This window comes from Capra hircus, chromosome 6 (genome assembly GCF_001704415.2).
Source record: "Capra hircus breed San Clemente chromosome 6, ASM170441v1, whole genome shotgun sequence".
NCBI classification, from domain to species: Eukaryota; Metazoa; Chordata; class Mammalia; order Artiodactyla; family Bovidae; genus Capra; species Capra hircus.
Window position 1 is genome coordinate 56,248,789 of NC_030813.1, and position 20,669 is coordinate 56,269,457.

The 20,669-nt window shown below is 40.3% G+C and overlaps 1 protein-coding gene across 5 annotated transcripts in view; it reads right to left on the minus strand.

The window, feature by feature from the left end:
* The window catches only part of ARAP2 (ArfGAP with RhoGAP domain, ankyrin repeat and PH domain 2), a 245,788-nt gene that overhangs the window by 185,814 nt on the left and 39,305 nt on the right, over positions 1-20,669 (minus strand). For 2 of the 5 annotated variants that reach the window (XM_013964577.2, XM_013964575.2), the window contains exon 1: positions 13,854-14,253. The exons of 1 other annotated variant lie outside the window; for it this stretch is intronic. The gene's annotated coding sequence lies outside the window, so the exon portion shown is untranslated. Of the gene's footprint in view, positions 1-13,491; positions 13,572-13,853; positions 14,254-20,669 lie in introns of those variants that run through there. 2 more of the 5 variants (XM_013964576.2, XM_005681494.3) reach the window with 2 other exon arrangements.

Consider the following 20,669-nt stretch of genomic DNA (forward strand, 5'->3'; position numbering starts at 1 on the left):
TGCTTGACAGAAACTAACACAATTCTATAAAACAATTATCCTTCAACTAAAAAGCAAATTAATTAAATAAAAAACAGAGAGACGAAAGACAAGAAATGCCTGTGCCCAACAGGTATCCCTCTGTCACGCTCAAAATACCAAAACGTCAGGGAAAAAAGCAGAAAGTTAAACCTCAACACCATATTTGAACCTAATACTCAGATACATTATTCTTATTCACATAATTATTTTTTTAATCCATTATTTAGTTTTGTTTTCCCATTACAAAATGGAAATAATTACTACCAAAGTGGCAGCAACTTCTGACACTGGGCTCTAGAACTGTGAGAAAACATGAAGTAATATATTCCTCCACCTTCCTCACCACAGTTCAGGTCCTCCTGTATTGAATCTCCTGCCTAAATCACTGCAATCATCTCAACAAATCCCTCAACCCAGTCTCCATGTACCACTAATCACTGGAAGTCCAAATCTGGCCTGTCATTCCACATCCTGAACAGAACAGGCTAAGCTTCTTTGGGTGCCATACCATCCCAAGTCTGGTCTCAGTCTGAAAATAAAAAATAATAGTAGCTACTATCGATGTAAGTGGCAACAATGCTCCAGACACCGTACCTTGGATGTATGTCGACTGCTAGGGAGATGTTTGCACATACTAACTCCAGGCTCGAGTTTAACCTGTGCCACTTCACTGACTTTGCTGCGGCTGCTAAGTCGCTTCAGTTGTGTCCGACTCTGTGCGACCCCATAGACGGCAGCCCACCAGGCTCCCCCGTTCCTGGGACTCTCCAGGCAAGAACACTGGAGTGGGTTGCCTAGGCTCATAAATTATCATTTCCCTCAAGCAACAAACTAAATAGTCCCATACCTTTTATATACGCTGTAAGAGCTGGCAGATCTACACACTTTGCCAAATCCTCTGCACTATTTACAATTTCGAACAGGCAGATATTACTTCCTCTCTGAAGGCTTCCTATCAACCTCATAAAATAGAATGAATCACCCCTTTCTCCATCTCCTATACTAGGATTCTAGAGAGTTGCAAAGCGCTTGAAACATGTTTAAGAGATGGGAGACAGACTAGTAGTGATGGTGAAGTGGTTCAGAAGCCCATTTTGTTATTTTTTTAATGTGTGTACATGTGTGAGCCTTTACATTTTAATATACAAGTCTTTTCTATCTCTTACACATAAAGTTCCTCAGTGGCTGACTCAAGCATGGATATACCAAATGTTCTAACCAATACCACCTCACTCCGGTATCATGGGTACGCTAAATAAGGTTAATGAACTAGATTCCTTTTTGTGACCTGGAAGAGGCTCTCTCCCACAGGCCCCACAAACTCTCTCTGCACTTCTGTGTAGGCCCCACCTCTCTGCACTTTCATGTAGGCGCCATCCTCCAATCATTGTGTTTTTAACTGTCTGACTATCCAAGGGTGTTCACAAACCCACTTCAGAGGCTTCAGGCCCCCAAAGACATCATCAGCTGCAAAGAGATGGGCACCCCTAACTACAAAAGTCTACCAGGCAAACTCCTTAACACAACATCAAAGCCCTCCATGTTTGGACCTCCACTTGGGCACCAGGCACGCGTGCCATGTTCTAGGTTCGTGGCTCTCCTGGTATCAGTGAGTGGCTCTGCTGCACAGCAACGACTGTATATAGGCCCAAGAATCCATGTTGGTGACACATGCCGAAGATGACTGAGATGCACAAAAAATTGTGGCTGGGTTTTAAACTCTTCACACCTCAGCAGAAGTCCATCACTCCCCCCACCCCAGGAGATGGATATCCTTCCTAAGACAGTGCCCAGGAGTCTGCAGTCATATTCCATTTCCACTCTCCTTCACTTTCATAGGCACATATCTGTGTGTCTGTTTCCTTCCCCATAAAATGAAACTGTTCAAAGGTACCTCCGTGCTGGTGAAGACTGCATGAGCCAATCCACTCCAAGTGTTAAAATAGTGCTTAATCCCCGGCAAGCGCTTAGCACATATTCACTTCTATCATTATAATTACATATTATCATCACTAAGTCATTAACTTCCCACAGTTGAAATTGTTCCCATTCTTTGAAATGTAACTCAAATGCTATTTTCTTCATAAGGCCTCTGCTGAGCAAGAAATAAACTCTCTTCACTGTATGACTACAGCATTTACTTCTCAGTATTTAATCACATTCTGTTGACTCCATGTTAACCTACAGAAATGGGACAGTGCAATGTGATAGCCAGGATTTGGGAGCTGGGCAACCTTGGTCAAATTTCAGTATTTAACGTCTCTGTGCCACAGTTTTCTCATCAGGAAAGGGGTGGTAAGAATATCTACTTCATAAGTCTTTTGTAAAGCATCAAGAACACCAATGGCACATAGCAAATGTTAAATAAGTATCTGTCATCATAATTATGTTTATTATCCCACAATAAACTAATAAATCTGCCAAGATGATGACTAGCCCTATAAGCTGCCCAATAAATGCCAAATTACTTGTTTGTAAACACAGTACATGATATATATATACAGTGCACATTTAGAGAATACATAGTTGGCATTACAGATGTGAACGTACATTTGCCCATGCTATCCTGACCCATTTCCAAGAGAAAGTAAACGGAAAACAGAAGTAACATTTAAGAGTACCTTCTATAGGCCCAGCTTTCAGTATCACTTAACAACCGTAATCTTATTATCTTCCTGAGCTCTATCTTGGAGGTACTATGAATACCAACTGCTTCTCATCATCGCTCCTGCTCACATGCTAGCCCAAGCCACTCTCTTGTCTTTCTTGGACCACTGCAACAGCCTTCTGACTGATATCCCAGACTCTCTCCTAGCCTCCTGCCTTCACAAGCAGCATATTCTCAATACAACAGCCAGAATTATTCATTTTATAACAAAAGTCACATCACATCACTCCTTGCAACTACCTAATTTCATCTTCCCTGGCTTTGCCTGAAGCCCCCATCACTCAGTCATCACCAAGCTGGCTTCAGTCCTATTTCTACTACATGATTCCTACCTCCCACCCATCTATCTCTTCCAAATCTACTTCCCAACATATTCCCATGGCTCGTGGCTCACTCCATCACTTGAGTAGGTCTATGCTCAAATGCTTGCTCATTAGAGTTGCCTTCCCTAGTGCCCTTGTGCATACAAGCATGCCCTGTGCCTCAGCACTCCTTCCTCTTGCTTTCTCTATCTTCATGGCATGTTACTATGTGCCATCTGTAGACTTCTACCAGAGGATAGAAATCTTGTCTACGGTTCACTGCTGAAGGTCTTAACTTTGAACACCATCAGGCAGATAAAAGTGCTCAATAAATGTTTGCTGAAAAACTCCCTCTCAACTTTGAGATGATTTAAGATAACAAGTGGAAAGTACAACGTTTTAAAGTTTTGTCTATTTAGGTCACCAAGCTCCAAAGGAGCTCAAATACAGATTTTCCCAATGCATCTAACCACTACAAGTGATCTTAGAATCAAGAACCAAGGGGAGAGAAGAGTCAGGCAGCTGGAAGCATTCCAACCCACCTAAAGGACTTTTAAAAATTCATCAAACAGAATAAAATATCTAAGAATAAACTTAACCAAGAAGGTGAAAGATCTATACTCTGAAAACTATAAAATACTGATGAAGGAAAATGAAGATGATACAAAGAAATCCCATATACATGGACTGAAAGAATTAATATTGCTAAAATGGTCATACTACCTAAAGCAATATACAGATTTAACATAATTCCTACCAAAACACCCATGATACCTTTCACAGAACTAAAACAAATACTCCTAAAGTGTACATGGAACCACAAAAGACTCGAAATTCCCAAAGCAGTCTTCAGAAAATGAACAAAGCAAGAGGTATCACATTTTCTGACTTCAGACTACAGAACAGAGTTATAGTAAACAAAACAGCATGATACATAAAAACACACACGTAGGTCAATGGAATAAAATAGAGAGCCTAGGAATCAACTCATACACTTATGGCTAATTAATCTATGACAAAAAAGGCAAGAATATACAATACAGGAAAGACAGTCTCTTGTTTAATAAGTGAGTGTGGGGAAAACTGGACAGCCTCACGAAAATCAATGAAATTGGAGCATTTGTCACACCATATACAAAAATAAACTCAAAATAGATTAAAGACCTCAACGTAAGACTGGAAACTATATAACTCTTGAAAAGAACACAGGCAGAACACTCTGTGACATAAATCATAGCAATATTTTTTTGGAGGGATCTGTCTCCTAAGGCAAAGGAATCAAAAGCAAACATAAACAAATGGACTTCATCAAATTTAAGCTTTTGCACAGCAATGGAAACCATCCACAAAATGAAAACACAACCTACTGAACGGGATAAAATATTTGCAAATGATATGACCAATATGATTATAGCTCATACATTCAACAGTAAACTCAATATCAAAAACACAAATAACTCAGTTAATGGTTATAGCTCATACATTCAATATTAAACTCAGTATCAAAAAAAAAACAGATAACTCAGTTAAAAAGTGGACGGAAGACTTAAATAGATATTTCACCAAAGATGACAAATAGATGGCCAACAGGAACATAAAAAGATGGTCAATATTGCTAATCAGAGAAATGCAAATCAAAACCACAATGGGATATCACCTCACACCTGTCAGGATGACTATCATCAAAAAGAACCCAAATTACAAACGTTGGCAAAGATGTGTTAAAAAGGGAACTCTCTCACAGTCTTGGTGGGAATGTAAATTGGTATAACCACTGTGGAAAAACAGAACGGAGCCTTCTCAAAAAAACAAAACACAGAACTACCATAGAATTCAGCAATTCTACCCCTGGATATATATCCAAAAAACAAAACACCAATTTGAAAACATACATGCACCCCAATGTTCATAGCAGCGTTATTTATAATAGTCAAATACAGAAGCAACCTTAGTGTCCATCAATAGATGGACAAAGAAGACGTGATATATATACACATGGAATACAAAGGAATGTTGCTCAGCTATACAAAAAAAGAATGAAATTCTGTCATTTCCAACAATATGCATGTACCTAGACATTATTAAGCTTAGTGAAAGAAGTCAGACAAATACTCTGTTATCTTATATTCAGAATCTAAAAAATGAATGAGACAAAACAGAGACAGATTCACAGATACAGAGAGCAGACTAGTGCTTACCAGTGTGGGGAGGGGAGTAGGAAGTGGCAAGATAGGGATAGGCGATTAAGAAATATACACTACCATGTGCTGGTGGTTTACTCGCTAAGATCTTTCCAACCCAGGGATCAAATCCTGGTCTTCTGAAGTGTAGGCAGTCTACTGCACACCAGGCAGATTCTTTACTGACTGAGCCACCAAGGACATGTATAAAATAAATGAGCAACACGGATATATTGAATAGCATATCCATTAGTTTGCAATAACCTTAAATGGAGTATAATTCATTAAAATTGTACAACTGAAACTAATATTGTAAATCAAGCATACTTCAGTTAAAAAAAATCATAGGTTGGGACAGCCACCCCTCTCCAAATGCCTCGAGTAAGAAAAACCACCACAGTAAACCACTTTCCACTACCCATCCCCCCACCCATTACCAGTGTAACTTTGCCTATTCCCCAGTTAAACGAGGAAAGAAAATAACTGAAAAACTTGGGCCACTTCATTAAACCATAAAGTCATTAAATATTCAGTGCTGACAACTTTTGGAATCACTTCTGCCTGATTTTAATATCTTTGGGGAGGGAAAAAGTAGCAATAGTATAACTAAATTCACTCAAATTTAATCTATTTCTTTTTAAAAAAAGCATACCATTTTAAAATCATAAACTTACAGTATTTAGAAACCTGCAAATGTGTTGAAATAATAGACTTAAAAATAATAGGATCACAGGACAGAAAGGGGCCTTAAAATGTAAACTAAATAAGTTAGGCTGCCACATGAATACAGACTCTTCAATGTCAATACAAGTCTTACAGCTTCTAAAAATCAATGGAAGTTTATTGTATTCCAAAACAGTCACCCCCAATTGAGCGGGAATCAAGAAAAGGGTGAGAAATTACTTTTACTGGTCACAGTGACTGAGGGGTACCAGAAAAGAGGAGAGTTGACTGACTTAGGACATCCTAGTGGTAAAGAATCTGCCTGCTAACGCAGGAGACAGAATAAGATGTGGCTTTGATTCCTGGGTTGTGAAGATTCTCTGGAGGAAGACGTGGCAACCCACTCCAGTATGCTTGCCTGGACAATGCCATGGACAGAGCAGCCTGGCAGGCTACAGTCCACGGGGTCACAAAGAGTCGGGCAGGACTGAAGTGACTTAGCACGCATAATGATACCCAAGGTAGAACTCCTCCAAATCTCTAGAGCTAATCAGCTATCCCCAAAGGATACCTGGCACTATAGATGATGAAAGAAAGTGTCCCTGATTTCAAGTTATTTATGTGGAGAAATAGCTAATCTCTTACAAACTTTGGGAGGTCCATATAAATAACACACTGAACTAGGGAGTTCAGGCTACAGGTCTTAATTGAATTCTACTTTTGCTTCAGTACCGAATATAGTCACAAGAAGGAGGTATCACTGTATTTCACATCAAACAAACTTACTGTTTAATACTAAGATGTTAACTTCACATAGTCATAAAGACAAATCGTTCCACCCTGCTCCCCAGAACCATGCAGAAGAGGAAGTGGTTTTGAGAAAGCACGCTTGCTGTCATTACTCTATCCCATCGTATAGAGCAAATTACAAAAGGTCAGAGATCAAGAATTCTACTGTTCTAGTCTAAGTCCTTACATCCTTTGTGTCCAATTGTTTGGTCATTTAGTATGCCTCTCCCCTGCCACTGGTCACCTACCTTATCTTGTGATAACACTGCCCCCATTTAACCCCTTATGCAAAGCCCAGTTCCCTCAACTCTGAACTCTTTCCTCCACTGCCCCAGGTTCTCTACATTGAGCCCTCTTTCCCCTTCATCAAAACACATCCATCCTCTTTCATTCTCCCTCAGACTTCTATTGCTAATGTTAACAGCCAATATCTGCGGAGTGATTACAAACCAACTTTATAGGATCTCATTTAATCCTCACAGTTGCCTTAGGAGGAAAGCCCCATGCCTAAAACCAAACAGCAGGAAAACAGTGGATAAGTTTCAGAATTCCAGCAGTCAGACTCTACAATCTGTGCTGTTAACTGTGATGCCTCCTAATACCTATGTGATCGATTTAACAGTAGAAAGGGCTCAAGGACTTCCTATTTTCCCTCTCATTTGACTGTTCTACTATACATAAGCATTTAGAGTCTCTAGGGAAATGCTGCTGAACTATAACATCCTTGCGAACTTAAGTTATATAAGCCTTTGCAGCTGTGAGCATGAGTCCATGTAAGTAAGTAAATACAGAAGCCTAAAGTCATTTACTTTTAATTGTTTGAGACACTCAGGCCACAGTACACAAAGCACAGTGCTCTAGAGGCAGGCTGCCTGAACTCCAACCCAGCCTTTCCCACTTGTTTTCTATGTCCCTGAAGATAGTTAACTTCCCTGAAGCTCAGTTTCCTTGTCTATAAAATGAAGATAAAATATCTGCTAGGATTTCTGCTAGAATTAAACAAGTCAAATACATAAGGCATATAGAAAAGCACCTGACATGAATTATGAGTGTACAAAAAATGCTGGCTAATTCATCCGTGGTATATAATATTGCAGTTGGTCATATTCATACTGTATTATTGCACTTGGTGTGATGCATATTCTCCTGCCTGCTTCATAAAATTACATTCCTTTCAATTAGCACCATCAATTATTCTTCTAATAAACCTACAAAGCACCTCACACAGCAGTAAACAGTTTCATTAATTTAGTAAACTATAGATGTCATTATAGCAGTGAGAATGAAGATTTTTACCTGAAGACTTTAGACTTGGGAAACAGCACAGTGATGTCCAGTGATCACAGCTCTGCTGGGTAATACCTACATGAACTTGAGAAAGTTCCTTTAATTTTCTGAGACACACTGTGGTCATCTGTAAGCAGTGATGATAAACGAGAACCTCACAAGACTCTTTTGAGGATGAAATGAGTGAATATGCATAAAGATCTTAGTTCCTGGCAAGCAACAAGCACTTAATTAGTGGCTGCTGGATGGAGAGTAACAGAGGTTTGAGCTGAAAATAGTCAGACTCCAGGCAAAAGCCTTCCACAGCTTGGATCAAGGAGAAGACTGTTCTAAGTCATGCTTTGATTATTTTATTTTCTGTGCAATCTGAAAGACACAGCTCTTTCAAAATCAAGAATATGCATTTCACAGCCAGTGAAGGCCAGTAGTGACCATTCCTTTACTTTGTATGAGTTTATTATTAGCCTAAGTAGTACCTGGGTTTAGGTGTTTTCGATAACATCCCAATAAGTTATGTGGCTCGAAACACTCCTTAGCTTCAGTAAGTCCCTTTTCTTTCAAACTGTCTATCCAGATTTTAAGTTAATTGGCTGATGTTTGAGACTTTAATTTTTAATTCAGAGATCTTTAAAGTGGGGCCACAGTTCTTAGGCAAGAATTTTCCCAAGTTCCTACAAGAGCAGGAGTGGGGGTAAAATCATTAACAAACCAAAGCCCACACCGCAGTGGAGGAAAGCTACCTGAGTGCCCCTGAAACCTGCTCATTCCAGCTCCCTCCTACCCACATCTGTGTCCTGGCAGCTGAAAGGACACTCAGACCCTTTAGGATTCTTGATATAAGCATGAGAACATACATATTCTTCAGGATTCTGTTCTATTTCATGCTACCTTGAACATACCTTTAATGTTTAATTGGCTGAGATAAAAACTTGCATGATATCATACTTCAATAAAAAGATTTCAAAATGTACACTTATGATACATGCACTTTTATATATCAATTTTTAAATTTGGATACGAATGTATCGGATGTATTCTCCACTATTTCTCTGAATTTGAGTCACATTTTTTGACTAACAACCAGATGTTTCAAAATAGCCTACTGTGAATGGTTTCCTCTCTTAGCATTTATAAATAGCACCCTGACCTCTTTTCCAACTGAATTTGAGGGCTTGTTCATATTGGCTCTGTAATTATCTAAGTCTCTTTTTTCTTAGGTAAAAGGATACCTCAGCAAGTGTCTCTTAACTGATTGACTCATTTATTAACATTTACTCATTAAATAAATATTTAAGGATCGCTAACTACTCTCTCCAAGATAACATAACAGGGAGAAACATTTGCAGTTCAAGATAACACCTATCATCTCATTTGAGAACAGTGCTATTGTGTGTATATATATACATATATATTCTAATCCTGAAAGATGATGTTGTTAAAGTGCTATTAAAGTGTTGTTAAAGTGTTGTTAAAGTGTAATTTGCTGTCAGTATGCCAGCAAATTTGGAAAACTCAGCAGTGGCCACAAGACTGGAAAAGGTCAATTTCCATTCCAATGACAAAGAATGTTCAAATTACTGTACAATTGCACTCATTTCTCATGAAAACAAGATTATGCTCAAAATCCTTCAAGTTAGGCTTCAGGAGTACGTGAACCGAAAACTTCCAGATGTACCAGGAGGGTTTCTAAAAGGCAGAGAGGAACCAAAGATCATATTGCCAACATGCCCTGGATCACAGAAAAAGCAAAGGATTTTTTTTTTTAATCTATTTCTGCTTCATTGACCACGTTAAAGACTTTAACTGTATGGATCACAGCAAACTTTGGAAAATTCCTTCAAGAGATTGTAATACCACACCACGTTACCTATCTCCTGAGAAACCTGTATGCAGGTCAAGCAGCAGCAGTTAGAACGAGACATGGAACAATGGACTGGTTCAAAATTGGGAAAGCAGAACGTCAAGGCTGTATATTGTCACCCTGCTTATTTAACTTCTATGCAGAGTATATCACGTGAGATGTCAGGTTGGATGATTCACAAGCTGGAATCAAGATTGCCAGGAGAAATACCAACAACCTCAGATACGCAGATGATATCACTTTAATGGCAGAAAGTGAAGAGGAACTAAAGAGCCCTTGATGAGGGTAAAAGAGGAGAGTGAAAAAGCTGGCTGAAAACTCAGTATTCATAAAAAGAAGATCATGGCATCCAATTCCATCACTTCATGGCAAATAGATGGGGGAAAAAAAGTGGAAGCAGTGACAGATTTCATTTTCTTGGGCTCCAAAATTACTATGGATGGTAAATTACTATGGATGCAGCCATGAAATTAAAAAACACTTGCTCCTTGGAAGAAAAGTTACGACAAACCTAAGTGTAAAAAAAAGCAAAGACTTCATTTTGCCAACAAAGGTCCATGTGAACAAACGTATGGTTTTTCCAGTAGTCATGTATGGATATGAGTTGCACCAAAAAGAAGAGTGAGCATCAAAATTGATGCTCAAATTGAGCTTTTGAAATTGATGCTTTCAAAGTGTGGAGTTGGAGGAGACTCTTGAGACTCTCAAGGGACTCTTCAGAGTCCCTTCGACTGCAAGATCAAACCAGATTTCCTAAAGGAAATCAACCCTGAATATTCATTGGAAGGACTGATGCTGAAGCTCCAATACTTTGGCCACCTGATGTAAAGAGCCATTGGAAAAGAATCTGATGCTTGGAAAGACTGAGGCCAAGAGGAGAAAGGGACAACAGAGGATAAGATGGTTGGATGGCATCACTAACTCAGTGTTCACGAGTTTGAGCAAACTCAGTGAGATAGTAAAGGACAGGGAAGACTGGCGTGCTATCTCATTCATGGGGTCACAAAGAGTCAGACACGACTTAGTGACTAAAAAATTATATATATATATATGTATATATATATATATATATAAAATACTAAAAAGAAAGTGAAATGAAATGTCTTCTCTCCAGGAGTTTTTTGGCTGTCAAGGGAAAATGACATGCATATGGACTGCTGCTGCTGCTAAGTCGCTTCAGTCGTGTCTGACTCTGTGTGACCCCATAGACGGCAGCCCACCAGGCTCCCCCATCCCTGGGATTCTCCAGGCAAGAACACTGGAGTGGGTTGCCATTTCTTTCTCCAATGCATGAAAGTGAAAAGTGAAAGTGAAATCTCTCAGCCATGTCCGACCCTCAGCGACCCCATGGACCACAGCCTTCCAGGTCCATGGGATTTTCCAGGCAAGAGTACTGGAGTCGGTTGCCACTGCCTTCTCCAATGTATATGGACAGTTCTTTACAAGTCAGTAAGAGCCAGTAAAAGAGGAACACCAAAACTGGAAGACTCAAATGTACCCAACAAAAACACTTCAAGAGTAATGATGAGAAAACTTAAGTCTTATGAGCTTGACTTTCACATGGTTCATATTTTAAGCATTGTTTCATGTATAATTACATAAAGAAGTAGCACCATCATCTTTCAAGAATTCCAAGGAACTCTTAAAAACTTCAAACTGACTCCATAAATATAACTGAAATATGCAGCAATTCAGAACTCTGAGGATGGAGTGATCAGTGAAGGAGCTACAGAGGGGAATTTCAAGATGTATGGGAATGTAGCATGTGGAGACAGCAGTCATTGCCACAAAGCGGAGCAATGCGGGAGATGTCTATAGGCAATCAAACAGATAAGACATCTCATAGCCTCCAGTCTCCCATCAATCACATTTGATCAAAGCTAAGAAATATTTCCAACATTAATAAAAAGTTCTTTACCTAATATTTTCCAGAAATTCATCAGTTTAGAAAGTGCAAAGATTGGATTCAATAAACGATTCAACAAACAAGAAAGAAAAAAAAACTTGCTAAAACATTAAAATAATTTCTTCTTAAAAGCAACAGCTGTCATTCATAAGTAACATTTTTATAGCATCTTTCACTGAACTTTCTCAAAGTTGCTAAGAGGTGGGATAGAAAGAAACAAAGCAGAAACAGAAAATTTCCCAAATATCATTAAATTTATAATACAGAGTTCTAAGCTGGTTTTTAAAACTTCACAGTCTTATGGTGCTAGTTTAAGACTTTCTTCCAAAAAAACTGCAATTCATTATAATCTCAGTCCTATGCTGCTGCTGCTGCTAAGTCACTTCAGTCCTGTCCGACTCTTTGCCACCGTATGGACCCTAGGCTGACAGGCTCCTCTGTCCAAGGGATTTCCCAGGCAACAATACTGGAATAGGTTGCTATGCCCTCCTCCAGGGGATCTTCCTGACCCAGGGATAAAACCCAGGTCTCCTTAATTGCAGGCAGATTCTTTATGGTCTAAGCCATCAGGGAAGCTTCTTAGTCCTCTACTTAATCACAATAACTAAGTAGCTGAATTGAAAAGTACTCTATCTAGAAGGCTCAAACTGCAGTGATATGAGATGGTTAAGAAATTTGTTTTTAGAAGCAGACAGAGATAATACAAAGAACAAACTACTGATCACCAGTGTGAAGAAGGAAGGGGGAAGGGGCAATGTGGGGGTAGGTGGGGGGAAAAAGAGGCTACTATTGGATTAAATGAAATCATATGTGAGAAACTTTTGAAAAAAGAAGCACTATAGAATTCAAATAAACTTTCATTAAAAAATTTAATATTCAAGAGACACAGGAAAAATGAAAAAAAATACATATTTGTTTTTAAATGTACCAGTTTCTCCTTTCATGGACTATCCATATAAAATCTGACTTATGGAGGAAGGAAAAAAATGCAAACACACATGCCCACAAATAAGTTTTAACAAGTCATTTGACTTCCCCTCTAGGTATATTTTCATTTAAACAAATCTTTGAGTACTGACAAATCAAGTCTATAGAAAACACTCTTGGTGTTAAGACCCACCTTAAGTGTGTATTTGTTAAACAGCTGTCTGAAAAGTAGCCAGGGAGATACTTCCACTTTAGGCTCTAGCCTAGTTCCATGACCCATTTTACTTTTTCTTTCTTTTTAAAACACTGTTAAACAGTGGAAGGTCATGAGAAGTTTCCCCTCAATATTTCTCTTGTAAGCGTATGGAAGTCACAAGTATAAGTTTAGAAGTATTTCCCTTTTCCCCTTAAAAAAGTTACCTTCCTTTTTAACATAGTCATAACTTTCATCTTCCAATTACTTACGGGCAATGTTCCCGTAAACTCATGCGGGCGAAGAGTGCTTAAGTGCGGGAGAAATCAATACTGAGCTTGTAAGTACAACACTATTATTGGTAATCACAATGACATCCGATTATATGTACTTTTAAAAATAGCTTATTTTTCGGTACTTGTTTTTTAAACCAAAAGGATATATTCCACTAAGCAGACTACTTCAAGGACAACCTTGCAAAAAAAAAAAAAAAAAAAGTTGCTATCACCATACAAACTTGCAACAGCCTAAAATGTCATTATTCCAAACAAACTAGCTTCTAATTTGCCTCTAATCATCAAAGGTTATAGTTCACAATATATTGTCACAAAGACTTCCCCCCAATCAAAATTACTCCAGATCGCCGCAAGGAGGTGAGGCGAACGTTTAAGAAAAGAAGCAAGGATGAACTTACCTCGTTTAATAAGACGGGCACCCATTCTCCCCGGAGACCTGTCTCCAAATGTCAACGAGAAAATCAATCTGGTAAACTCCCTGTCGACAGTTTTCGAGTATGAGGTTAGGTTCAGGCAGGTGGAGGCCAAATGATTGTAATTAAAGTTAATTAACAGGCCTGCGGTCTCAAAGTGTAGAACAAGTAGGGTGCGGGGGAGCACAGGGATCCGAGCGAACTCATTCTCTCTACCGAGTAATTAACTGCTGCCTGAAACTCACTGAAGGGCAGCTCCTTTTCGAGGAAGGGGTCTAGCTGTCTATCCGGCTCTTCCCACTCCTGAGTCAAATCCCATTACTAAGTAGAGTTTTTGTATCACTTACCAGCTTCTGGTTTCCTTTTAGACGCCCACATGCGGGAATGAAATCCAAGCGGTAGAAACCGGAGCCGAACACTTGGCGCTCTGGAAATTCACCCAGAGAGGTGCCGGAAAGCCGCGGCTCAGAAGAGACGGTCTTCACGCCCGACCCCGGCCCCGCCGCCCAGCCCACTGCAGTCCCCTGGACTCGCTTTGCGCGCGGGCAGCGGAGCTGGGGAGCCGAGGCGGGCGGGGGAGCCCGGTCTCCGGCTTCTCTCCCGGCCCGGTTCGACCAGTCCTCACCCGTCTGTCCCAGGCGCGGGGCCTCCTGCTTCCCTCCCCGCCGGCTGCCCGCACGGCGTCTGCAGCCAGGAGGCGGCCGCGCGGGCGGCGCTGTCACTCGGGCCAGCACGCCGGGGCCGCCGCACCTGGAGGCGGGGAGCGCGAGCCCGCGCGCAGCTCCGGAAGCGCCGCGCCCGCCGCCCGCGCCCTGCCCAGGTGCTCCGGCGCCGCGCCTTGGCCGCTTCCTCCAGGCCCGCGGGGGCGGGGAGAGCCGCCAGGCGTGGGGGCAGCGAGGCTCAGCGGCGGGGGCAGCCGAGCCGGCCGCCCTGGTTCCGCAACATAGTTGGGTGGCTGACTCAGTCCGCCCCAACTTGGCCGCGCCTGGCACCCTCGCCACCTGGCGCACCTCGGCCCCAGGGCTCCCGGCTCGGCGGAGCTGGTGAAGCCGCGAGGACGCGTCCCGCAGCCCAAAGCGGCGAAGGCATAGCCCTCCCCGGGGAGATGCCGGAGACCCTTCCCCGGCTCAGGCCGTCCATTTGGTTGGTCATTGCTCACGGATGGGTGGGTTGTTAAGTGGGCGGAACCTCAGCACCACTGATTATTAGTATTACTCTACTAAGTAGTTTCCAGGTTGCTTCAGCGTTTCCCAAACTTAAGACTCATCTAGGGCGCTAGATTTCCCAGGCTGCTTCTGCGTAAAGTTGCACTCAATGGGCCCGGGAATCTGTTTACGAAGCTCAGTGCTGATTAGGCTGGACCCATTATACCGGATTCTCTGTGAGGGAAGGACGAATATTCCCACTTTCTAGTTGAGTTTGCGGGGGAGAGCAACTTGCCCAAGCAGTCATAACTTTAAGGGGTGCAGGGGATTTTCAATTTAGATCTGAATACAGCCTCCTCACAAATGTTTTATATTTCTCCTTGTCTCTGTGCCCCCCTTCTTGTCTCCACCCCTCCGAGGGGAGGGAGAACCCTGCTCTTGTCCTTTTGGCCTCTGAGATCGTTAGATCCCGGAAAGACATTTTCCCGTGGACTTGGACCTTGACACTCTGCTCTTGGAAGTAACAATAAAGCAGCAAGAGGACACGGGAATTCAAACAGAAAAACCCTTGTGCGGCCCGGAATATCGATACTTAAATGTCCGTAAAATCTTAAGCTTGCCAGTGACTTCAAGGGCAAGCTCCTTATTTTTATATTTTAGTTAACATCTTTGTACAGACTGTACCTGAAATTCTCTCCCTTAAAAGATGAAATGTCCTTACCTTTGTTCTGTTCGTGTTGGTGAAAGTAAACAATTAGGGGAAGTGCTGAGCTTATTATGAAAATGAAATAATTGGTGAAGTCGAGCGTGGGAGGCTTCCCAGGAGCCCTGGTTCTTGGGAGGCTTCATCTTCAGCGAAAAATCTGCCCATCAAAAAGCACCCTCCTGCCCTGGGAGACTCAGGCAGCTGTGGCAAGCATGTTTCAGAGACAGCAAATCTTCAGTTTCTTTTGAACTAAATACTTTAAAACAAGACCTATTTTCACCAGGAAAGTTAACTCGACATTTTCCAAATCTCAAGATTTTTTTTTTTTTTGGATTTCTGTAGACTTTTATTTTTGTGGCTCTTTTTGACTTCCTATTAAGTCCATACTCTGTGGGCTTTATTTTCCCTCTCCCTCATAGTCCTCACATACTTGTCATTTATTTTTATCTTTGTAAGCCATCTTAAATCCTTTTCTGAGCAAGGTGGGTTATAAATAAACAAAAAATCTTAACATCAGTTATGGTATGTCTCAGTAAGGCAAGCACTGTTACTGGAACAGAGTCCTCAAATTATTTCTCTGGATAGATTTTATAAAATAACTGAGACTTTGTGCTTTTTTTGTAACAATATCTTAGTTCCTCGATTATCATTCAGTCATTTATTGTTTAAAATTTTTATTTTAAACAATATAAGATAGTTTTATTTTCAATAAACAAAATTGAAACTACAGTGATGAGCAAACACAGTGAGACCCCCAGATTTTCAGTCTTCTCTGAGAAGAAATAAAGTTAAAAGGTGTAAGGCACACTGATGATTCAATAATAGCTCTTGGAAGTGAAAGAAAAGCAGTACTGAAAGTATACATTGGTTATAAGGTGTATGCTGATTTTAAGAACCTTAATATATGAAGGAAAATAAAAGATGACTGAAGCAATATGGCAAAATCTTTTGTTAACTGTTCACTAATCATACCAGATTCTGGCCAAACACCTAGCATATATGTTGTGTTTGTGCAACTCCATGAGTTTGAACTCTTTTTCCAATTTTACAAACAAAGCATTGAGACTTAGTTTATAATGGATAAATCAAACACTTTTCATAGCCTATGTGTAATGTATTGATATGTAGCAGCCCTCATAGGCATTCAGGGAGAAAAGTACGCAGGAAAAGTAACTTTATAAAAATTGAGGTATGAAAAATCTGTTGACTGTCAAGGCCATTCTACTATATCAGGTCAGTTCAGTCGTGTCCAACTCTTTGCGACCCCATAAATCACAGCACGCCAGGCCTCCCTGTCCATCACCAACTCCCAGAGTTCACTCAGACTCAGGTCCATCAAGTCAGTGATGCCATCCAGCCATCTCATCCTCTGTCGTCCCCTTCTCCTGCCCACAATCCCTCCCAGCATCAGAGTCTTTTCCAATGAGTCAACGCTTCGCATGAGGTGGCCAAAGTACTGGAGTTTCAGCTTCAGCATCATTCCCTCCAAAGAAATTCCAGGGCTGATCTTCAGAATGGAGTGGTTGGATCTCCTTGCAGTCCAAAGGACTCTCAAGAGTCTTATCCAACACCACACTTCAAAAGCATCAATTCTTCAGCACTCAGCTTTCTTCACAGTCCAAGTCCCACATCCATACATGACCACTGAAAAAACCATGGCCTTGACTAGACAGACCTTTGTTGGCAAAGTAATGTCTCTGCTTTTCAATATGCTATTTAGGTTGGTCATAACTTTATAGTACCAGTTAATTTCCATCTGTCTATTTATTCCAAATGTGTATTTGGAATATATCTTTTTATCTCTGTATTTATTCCAAAATGACTGATTCCAGCCTATATTTCCTCCATTTTCAGAGGGAGAGCTGGCATAGCTCTGCCCTTGCCAGCTTTTGTGTCTATGCTCCACCCATCTCTCCTACCCAGAACACACTCTGCTTCTGAAGGAGGCAGTTGGAGAGAGTGGAAACCATCCTGCTCTCCTCCGCCTTTTCCTCCTTCCGCTTTTCCTTACATCCTCAAGGCGAACACCCATAGGGCATTTCTGTGCCCGCTGCTATTCCCAGCGCTTTACTTGCAAAAGCTCATTTAATTATCCCAACAACTCTTTGAAGAGATAGTGTTATTATCCCCACTATAAGAAAGGAAACTTAAGAAAAAGATGTCGAATGATTTACACCAATTTTGCCATAAGGCAGAGAGAATTCCAGCCCAGTCTTCTCCAGGAACCATTCTCTGCACTGGATTGCCAGTTTCGAAAAGCACTCAGTGCTGAAATTGCAAAGGTCTGTGCTCAAAATGAAGCCTGATCAGTGTAGGTTGTGGCATTTTGAGCAAATTCAACTTATCTGAGTCTCAATTCAACCATTTGTGAACCCTGATTACATATCTATGGCACCGAGAAAATACTCATCTCTCAATACAATTAATTCTATCCTTTCTCCAATTATTCATCAAGACTAGCTTCAAATACCACCTCCCTCTAAAGTCTTTCCAAATGTCTGATACCCAGAATTATTTACAAAATTTAAAGTAATCCCTCCATTTTTCTATAAAGGAAAATCTAGTGTTTTGCAAAACATAAAATTTTAGGAATGTAGATAAAAATAGACATGTCTACTTATAATAAAAAATTAATCATTTTAGATAAATTGTCCATGAAAATAAAATGATGTAGTATATATACTGCCTTTTCCACTCATATTTTGTGAAATAATCTTATTCAAATTTTAACTTGCAACTTTGATGTCAGTGACTTCATCACTAGAACCTCACTTTGAGTCACAGGCGTTTTGTTTTCAGAGAATATTATTTTCACCTCTATCTAAATTTTTGAAGGTACCCAATTTTCTGAAACCTTTTATGATCCTGTCATTGGCAATTCCATTGCAAACCAAAAGTTCCTACTTGCTTTATATTAAGAAGTCGTTTTTTCTCATTCAACCAAAATACATATACTAATGATCTCTACCAGTTTTTTTGAGTGGTTTTAAAAGGATCCTTGCACTAACATGGTACAGTTAAAACTGTGAGGTCACACCCCCAAAATAATTCCTTAATTTGTTTTAAATATCTTCACCTCCTTTTAACCAAGTTTATTGAATGGACTTTGTGTATATCCTAAACTAGGGTTGATTGAGGATATTTCAGGCTACACTCCCCATCCCCGACTCCTGCAGTTCTGTAGTTTGCAGTTCAGATTAACGAACAATAATTGCAAGCAGGTGGAGATCCTGTGATACACAGGTTCTATGCACCAGGCATTGTTATGCATTATGAACTCAATTCTCTCAACGGGTATGGGGTAGAAATTATCATTATCTCTTTTTTCTTCTTTTTAGCCAGTGAAGAAACCAAGACACAGAAAGATTATTCCATCGAAGAGCCCACAAATAGTAAATAAGGAAGAAAGTATTTGAACTCAACTAAAGACGCTTACTCCTTGGAAGGAAAGTTATGACCAACCTAGACAGCATATTCAAAAGCAGAGACATTACTTTGCCAACAAAGGTCTGTCTAGTCAAGGCTATGGTTTTTCCAGTAGTCATATATGGATGTGAGAGTTGGACTGTGAAGAAAGCTGAGTGCCAAAGAATTGATGCTTTTGAACTGTGGTGTTGGAAAAGACTTGAGAGTCCCTTGGACTCAAGGGTCCAACCAGTCCATTCTGAAGGAGATCAGGCTTGGGTGTTCTTTGGAAAGAATGATGCTAAAGCTGAAACTCCAGTACTTTGACCTCATGCAAAGAGTTGACTCATTGGAAAAGACTCTGATGCTGAGAGGGATTGGGGGCAGGAGGAGAAGGGGATGACAGAGGATGAGATGGCTGGAGAGCATTACCGACTTGATGGACGTGAATTTGAGTGAACTCCAGGAGTTGGTGATGGGCAGGGAGGCCTGACGTGCTACAGTTCATGGGTTCACAAAGAGTCAGACACGACTGAGCGACTGAACTGAACTGAACTGAATGTGGATTCAAAACTTATGCCTTAAGCATTCTGCTAGGATGCCTCAAAGAAAACTTACCATAAGGACCTTTTTTTCTGATGCCTAACCTTTGGGGGGAAAATGATATATCATATATTCAGACATATACAGTACTCTCTCTTGGGTTTTCCCATTGTCCTTTCTCTTAACTGTTATTGGAGAGTGTTTATCAGTAGGGTTTGCCTCATGGATTTTGAGAAGTTTTTCTTATTAGTATTTGTATTCCTGAAGTACCATAACCTCTTTATTCTTGTCAGTCTGCCTTGCATTATGGGTGCTTAGAATCTTGTTATTTGAATTATCTGAAGTACTTACCATAAAGCTTTAGATAAATGTTTGTTTTATTAAACTGAAAAGAGTATATATTCATTAGGTTGACTTTTTTCAGTACTTTGTTACAAGTTTTAAGAGTTGCTTTGAAAGTTCTTTTTAACTCTTTCTCACCACAAGGGAATAACTTGAGTGGATATCTACTGTAAGGTAGACAAAAGAGCCATGTAAAATATTAAATCAATTCAATTATTGACTAAAAGTTGATGGTATTGCAGAAATAATTTATTTTAAAATATAAGTTTTTCAGAAATCACAAATAATATCAAGGAAAAAGTGAACATAAATTTTCATATAAAAGTAATATTACAGAAACTCATTTAGGCTCTAGGAATTAGTGTATTAGTTACTCAGCTCTGTCCAACTCTTTGTGACCCCATGAAATGCATCCCGCCGGGTTTCTCTTTCCATAAAATTCTCCAGGCAAGCATACTGGAGAATATTGCCATTTCCTACTCCAAAGGATCTTACCAACCCAGGGTTCGAACCCAGGTCTCCTGCATTGTGGGAAGATTCTATACTATCTGAGTCACCATTAGAACAGAGCCTAAATGAGTTTCTGAAATATTACTTTTATATGAAAATTTCATTTTATATTTCATTGATGTGTTCAGTCATATCCAACTCTTTGTGACCCCATGAATTGTAACCCACCAGGCTCCTCTGTCTGTGGAATTTTCCTGGCAAGAATTCTGGAGTGGGTTGCCATTTCCTACTCCAGGGAAATCTCCCTGGCCCAGGGATTGAACCTGCATCTCTTGCTTTCTCCTGTATTGGCAAGCAGATTCTTTACCATTGTGCCACCTGGGAAGCCCATTTCATTGATACAGATACACATATTTTAACACTTTACTACTTTCGAAATGTAAATTCACCTTAAAATGAATTGCTGTTGTCTAACAACAGTCATAGTATAGTTGTCATTACCTACATGTTCATGAACTTGATCATAGATGCTTATTTTGTCCTCACTTCATTGAAGTTACTTGCATTGACAG